Source organism: Arachis ipaensis, chromosome B7 (assembly GCF_059453495.1).
Source record: "Arachis ipaensis isolate K30076 ecotype BB chromosome B7, ASM5945349v1, whole genome shotgun sequence".
NCBI lineage: Eukaryota > Viridiplantae > Streptophyta > Magnoliopsida > Fabales > Fabaceae > Arachis > Arachis ipaensis.
Genome location: NC_142442.1, coordinates 112,511,713 through 112,519,045, shown reverse-complemented (window position 1 = coordinate 112,519,045; position 7,333 = coordinate 112,511,713). Strand labels below are relative to the sequence as shown.

General features: G+C 35.5%; 1 long non-coding RNA gene across 1 annotated transcript; it reads left to right on the top strand.

The window, feature by feature from the left end:
• Positions 1-2,041: 2,041 nt before the first annotated feature.
• LOC107609919 (uncharacterized) lies at positions 2,042-6,831 on the top strand. The gene is made up of 11 exons (XR_015892164.1): positions 2,042-2,499; positions 2,619-2,753; positions 3,328-3,386; positions 3,468-3,551; positions 3,711-3,847; positions 4,018-4,052; positions 4,364-4,444; positions 4,995-5,047; positions 6,093-6,211; positions 6,292-6,368; positions 6,463-6,831. It is a non-coding gene; the product is annotated as an uncharacterized LOC107609919 (long non-coding RNA).
• The last annotated feature ends 502 nt before the right edge of the window (positions 6,832-7,333 follow it).

Genomic DNA, 7,333 nt, shown 5'->3' with positions numbered 1-7,333 from the left:
AGTTGGAGTGTTTGGGGTGGGGCTTGGATGGCTTGGATTGAGTAGAACGCCTTTTGTTCCTTGCGTATCTTCGTGAGGAGAGTAGTCATGTCCCCAAGCACTTTGGTCAAGCTTGATTCGGAAGGAGGTGCTTCCACCACACCCTTGAGGGGATTGTTCCTCACCCTTACATGTTGTGTAGCCACGGCGACATCATTTATCAAGCTCCAAGCTTCAGCCGCCATCTTGTTTTTGGAAAGGGAACCACCACTAGAAGCGGTGAGCAATCTCTTGTCCGCCACACAAAGACCTCTGGTGAAATAACTAATGAGTAAGTATGTGTCCAATCCATGGTGTGGGCAAGATTCCAAGAGCCTCTTGAATCGAATCCAATACTCATATAGGGTCTCTTGGTCCTTTTGCATTATACCAGAGATTTCTTTCCGGATGTAGTCGGTCTTCTTCGGCGGAAAGAACTTGTCTAAAAACTCTCTTCTCAACAAATCCCATTCGGTCACTACCTCATCCGGTTGGGAATAGAACCACTCTTTTGCTTGCCCCTCAAGAGAGAAGGGGAAAGCAAAGACCATAATGGCAATCTCATCGACTCCATGCCTTCGAGCCGTAGAACAAGCAACTTGAAAATCTCTCAAATGTCTGATGGGGTCTTGGCCCGAAAGTCCATGATATTTTGGAAACAAATTAATCAAACTATTCTTCAACTCAAAGTTTGGATCAAGATTTGGATACCTCGCTTGCAATGGTTGAAGAATAAGATCCGAAGCCCCTTGTTCATGCAGAGTGATTCTACGTGGCTCTGCCATGAAATTATTACCTGTAGGGTGCAAAGATGTATTAGTGGTACTAACAGAAGAATAGGAAGTAGTGGACTCCAAGTCACTCTCGGTTTCGTCTAGTGGTTTGGAGGGTTCCTCTAGAGAGGCCGAAGCACTAGCCGTATAGTCCAACCGCCGCCTAGCTTGCCGAGTGTGTAGCAAAATTCTTTCAATCTCGGGATCAAGCTCGGCTAAGCTAGAGTTTGGTTGAGACCGAGTCATCAAACTTGGGAGTCATAGCTCATGCATGAAAAGAAATCTAGACTAAAAACAAAATATTAAAAGTAAGTAAACTATCTACACTATTCACATATTCACATAACCAATATCAAGGTATATGTTGCAACCATTCCCCGGCAACGGCTCCAAAAAATTTGATGCAAGAATTATCATCGGTAAAGAATTTCTCAATAAAATCTCGTTGTAAGTATAGTTCTAACTAGCAACAATCCTCAAATCAAATTTTAATAAATGGTTATCACAAAGTTCAACCCCAATCAAAGTAAACCGAAGTATTCAAACCTCGGGTTGTCTCACAAGGAATGGGCAAATATGTACATCGATAGTGGTTAGAATTCCGGGGTTGGGAGTCATGATCAAGAAATTAAACTACTAGACTTAACATGTAAGAAATCTTGAAGTGCAAGAAATTAAATCAAGTAACTAAAGCAAAGTAAAGGCAATTTCAATCTAGCTGAAGAACATATAATCTATTTCTATTCTAGAACTAGGTGAATAACTAAACTAACTATAGCAATAATCAAGCAATTAGTATTTTTGGGTTTTGAGTATGAATAAAAAAAGGAACTCTTGGCTAGGCCTAGGAATTGGGGTCGCCATCCTTGTCTAATAACCATATCTTGACAATTATGAGGAACCAAGCTCATTAAGTTTACTTCTATACTTGAAGTATATCAAATGGCTTGATCAACATCAATCCATAAATCCCAACCTAGCTACCAATTGACTTAGTAGTAGGTTAGTGTCAATGGTTATCAAATTGACCACTAAAGGTTCTCAAATCACCAAATCAATTAGACCCAATGACTCAAGTTACCCGATTCTCTTAGCCTAGGCCAAGAGTATAGAAGACTACTCCATAATCAAAGGAAATATTTCATTAAACACATGGGATGCATCAACAAAAGACATATTCAAATTACGAACTAATTGAAAATTACAACTACCCACTAACAATTATCACACTACAAGATTTCTACTTGTTTATGGGATTTTTTTGTGGAAGTTTTAAAAAACCTCCATAACATATTTTATGTATGGCAAAATATAAAACCCCCATTGATTAAAATTAGTTTAAACTTTTTAAGCCCAATTTTCTAAACCAATAACCAATCCCTAACCTACTCTGATTAAACCCAAACAATGCAAATTTAACTCCAACCAAAAACTTGTCCAAAAAAATTTGAAAAGGGAGAAGATTGAACATGAACCTTAGATCTACTAGCCACCGTGGTATTTATCTCTTCGCCATTGTCACCATCAGGCATCAAACTCGCCGTAGCGTCTGAGATCAGAGGGAGAGTAACCGGCGACGCCCGCGACGCCATCCTTGCCGAGGTCCAGGAGCAGGTTTCCATCCTCAACTCCACTTTCTCATGGAAGGAGTCAGATCGAGCCACCGCCAAGCGCGCCACTCACGCGCTCTCCGATCTTGCCAAAAATAGTAAATCCTCTGTTCCTCTTTCTCGATCTCCTAGCATGTTGCTCCCTTCGTTTTGATTTTTGGCAAATTCGGTTGTGCATGTCTTTAGGTGTAAATCCTTCAGTGGTTGTGTCTTGCAGAGAAAGTGGTGAACGTGATTATCGAATGAGGAGCTATTCCGGCTTTGGTTCAGTAATCAGCACCTCCAAGCTCCTCCCGTGACGGAAGAAGACCTCGTTCAGAAGCTGTTACTGTTTGAGCTTGAGGTTGAGAAAGTGAGTGCTTTTGCACTTGGATTTCTTGCCGCTGTAGTTGCCCCGTTGAAAGCTTCTGAATCGAGCCACTGTTTCAGTCTATTTTCTTTTCTTTTTCAGTTTCCATTTGTTTTCGTGTGGAGTGATTCATGTGGTTAAAGTTCTCTAACTAATTTACTGAACTATTTTATCTATGTATCTTCCATTTTGGTTCCTTACTCTCCAAATCAGATTTGACAGAAGCTGGTAACTAGAGTTAAATTTTGGAGTTGAGCACTTTCTTTTCTTTTTGTTTTTACATCTATATATTTTCAAAAATCATGTTAGAATACATATTCAAGAAATTTTCACATCAGAACAAAGTTAAATATTCACAATTTTTATAGTGATAATTATAAAATTTAAGTATTTTTTAATAATTTAAAGGGTATGAACATTACAATTAACCTGTAATTGTTTATGCTTTCTTTGTAGCTTCAACATGAAAACATGTCCATAGATATTATAGAAGTGATCTGAAAGGAATAAAAAGTGAGTTGAAGATAATATCTGAGAAGTTTTTAGTACTATAACTGAAATTTCCTTTCTTTCTCAGGTGAAAGCAGTAATGGAATCAAAGTGCTTAATGCTAAAAACACAATGGAGAAAGCAAAGGTAAGATAATATTAGAATAGTAGTTTAACATGAAAGAATTTTAGCAGGATCAATTAACAAACTTAATATTGTGATTTTTAGGAAATGAATCTAAAGGGTTCAGAGAGAAGCAACAATTCTCCACAGAGTCTTCAATAACTTCTATGTGTGTGGTGGAAACTGCAGGTGGAGTTGCGAGTCCCGGTGCTTCTGGATCACTTTAATGTGACTTATATAAGTGAATTTGGTGCTCCAGAATTTTGGTACTTTAGTTACAATTTCAATTTCAAATGAATATATGTCTCAATTTATATGTTAATGCAAAAGACTTGCACATTTTTCTAGGTCCGCTATTTGTATATTTCTGGAACAATTTCTGCTTATGAGAGCTTGACTCTTCGAGGTTATGATGTTGTTGCTGTTGTTTTGGAAGATCACGGCCTTCTAAACGAGGGTCGAATAATGTCTTATATGCGGAACAAGTAAGCTTGATCATACTAATTGCTATATTTGCTTTCTGCCTGTGGTTTTACATAAAGAGAAATCTTCATACTCTTGAAGGATAAGCTATGTTCCTTATTTTTGTCTCGATTTTTCTTCTATTTTTCAGTATGATCTCTACTTATATACTGTTGTTCACTTCTTTATGCAGGCTTCCTATTCTAGTGCTACCCCCTGTTCCAAAAGGTTTATTTCAAGTGGAATATTTGGTTTCATCCTCAAAACTTTTTTGATTAATTGCCATTTGTCTTTTTTCTTTTGTTATTACTATATTTATCTATTTAGTTATTTTCAATAATGCTTCTTAAATCTATAAATTTTTATTTTGTAATATTACGTGGAATATCTTAGGAGACCGGACTATCTTGAACTTGCTTCACTTAGTGTTTATTTTAGAATTAGAGTCATGAATTCTATACAATTACTACAGGTGTCATTATATGGTGATAAGTGATAACTTGTTACTACATGATTCTAGTTTGTTGGTTTTTTTAAAGGCTCAGAGCACAGAAGTTGTAGCTCTACTATTTGATGCCTGTGCTAGTTGGTAGACTCAAGGACCTAATGCTATATTACAGGTCATCCTCTCTTCTTTCTTTCTTCTTCTTCTTCTCCTCTCTCTCTTTTTCTCTCTCTCCAGCTAGTTATTTTGAAATATGTTCTTTATGTCTTTCTTTTATTGTTGGATGGGATTGTAAAATTGTTGGCTGATAATGGGAAAAACCTTGGTGGTTATTTTGCTTGTAGTAGTGTACTTAGACTTGGTATGTATCTTGCTATTATATGCCAAATCTTTGCAAAGCTTATTAAGAGTTGGATGCACCTTATCTAGTACTCATAAAGTTGTTTTTAATGATGGTGTTTTCTACTTTTATGTCAAATTCTTGTACTCATAACTGTCATAATAGATTCAGCTATAGACCTTTATCTACTGAACATAAAGTTTAGAGTATACTTCATATAGAATATACAAGCTTCTATGCTCCTGAAATCTTTTATGGACCTGCCATATAATTTGGCATAAATTTCTGCACTCCTTTGTTACTCTACGGAACTAAGTTATTATTTATTAGGTGATTCCTTTATACTTTCTTTCATTGCTTATATAAATGTATGTTCTCTCTTCAGATTATGCTTCCAGAAGCCGTTGCAATAGTTATGGCACCAAGAGACAGTTCAAGGTAAGGCACATCACAGATGTATCTTGAATTCTTGATTTATAGAGGCATCTCTTCCCTAATAAATTTTGGAAGCAAAATTAGAGACCATAAGTTGAAACTTGAAAAGAATGTAAAATCCTTCCTAGAAAAATTAATAAAGGGTAAATTACATTGACATTTTTTCCGCTGTGCTACTCTGGTTTTTAATGACAATTTTAATGTATTTATTTCTAATATTATTAGTTAAATTAGATTAAAATTGTTATATTTTTTCTAGATTATATCATTGAAACTAAAGCCATCCACAGTTTGTGAGATAAGTCTGAGAAGTGTTACATTCTAGATTATATCATTGCGCTCAGAGTCTTGTAGCTGCTGTTTTCTCATATCAACTCTACTCCATAATATGTTGTTCTGCCAAAATAATTGACTCTTAGGGTTACTTTCTTCAGAGTAAAATAGTTAATTACAGTGTGTAGCAGATGCTAATCCACAAATAACTTATAGAAAGAAGTTCTCAATATTGAACCAATGGGATTAATTCTCAGTCCAATTAAAGTAAATTAAATTGAATTAACAAGAAAAAAGGGGTAAATTTGGGGAAACTAGATAAGAAGTAGGTACTAAGCTATTCTTGAGTCATAGAGGGTTTGTCATTCCTGCAAATTGACAAAAGCTTGACATCAAGACCAAAATGAGGATGAGAAAATAGAATTCTACAAATGGAGGTCTAGAAGAAAGTCATACCAGCTTTCCTTTTTATTTTCTTGTCTTCTTTTTCTTTTATAGTAGTGTATTAAAGCTTGGGCTTGGGCCAATTTCATAATCATAACACTCTGCTTTTTGGGGGAAAGATATGGATATAGGAGCAACAAGTAAATTTTTACACCTTTTAATGAGTATGTATAAACACTTAATGAATGAATTTGATCATTCTTCTCATGTTTCTTATTCTAATACTTTGTTTCTGTTACACCTAGATTTTGCTAGGCATGAACTTCAAATGTACCGTGGACATTCCGATCCAATAGTACCTAGTTAATAATCCTTGTTATGTTATATGCAGGTGAAGACAGTGGCTCGGATTGTGGAAAGTGATGCAGGGAAAGTAATTTGCAGGGAAGTAGAGAGGATCAAACCTGCGGCTGTAGTTCTGGGATAAAGAGGCAGAAGCTTAATTCAAAGGTTTGCCTCTCTATTCCCTCTGCAGTTATCCAATACTGTTCTGAATTTTTTATGCAAGAGTGTGTTTCTTCTTTGTTCAGTGTGCTACAGGGAAGTGTTGGAAAGTACTGCTTCCACCACTGCAAAGCAGCACCTGTTGTCATCGTTCCTGAAAAAGGTTTGCAGTGTGCCTCTGTCATTCTTTTTAGGGTTGTATTCTCTTCTAACTGAGTATTAAAATCTTGAAGGAGTTTCATTTCCTTGATTTGCAGATGCTGGAGATGCATCAATATTGTAGTGAAGCTTTGTACGTATGTCAATTGGCCTTGTTAATATATCTAACAGTCATGTTTAGTGAAATGAAGATTGGTTCTGACTCATTTTCACCAAGAATAGAGATGTTTTCCTTGCATATGTTCACATGTTAACCACTAGCATGTTATTAATTCAATGGCTTAGTAACTCATTTTCTCATTGTGCTGTTTAGACTTTCTTTGATGTTACAAAGCATTTGGATAGCTTTATTTTTGGAATAGGTTTATTTGAGTTGCTGTTAGATTCTATTGGTATAAATATACTATTCATTTGTAGTTGTAATTAATGTGATTGGAAAATGATGGTAGTGTACTATATTTTGTTTTAAAGTATTTCTTTTATTTTAATTTTCTTCTACATTTTTAATGTCTTGTTTAAATATTTCTTTTTAATAATAAATGATCAGTAGTGTAACAATAATGTAAATTAATTTTTAAAAATTATATTGACATGTTTGTGAAGGTTTGAAACCTCCACAAAATAGCTGTTATTTTTAAAATGGAAAAGTCTTTTTGTGGGGGTTTTGAACCGCGATAAACATTGACCAAGAACTGCCACAAAAATTCAATATAAAACCCCCACTAAACACACACAAAATCCCCACTAAATAAATTGTGGAGGTTTTTAAAAACCCCACAAAAGACCTCGTAGCACCTCAAATTTTGGGGGTTTTAGAAACCCCCACAAACCATTTGTTGGGATTATAAACCTCCACAAAAAAGAGAAAAAACTGCCACAAATAAATAAAAACCTTGTAGTGTCAATGGAAAACAACTCAAACAACACTATTAATCATGGGAAACATCAATGCACTCATAGAAATTCAAG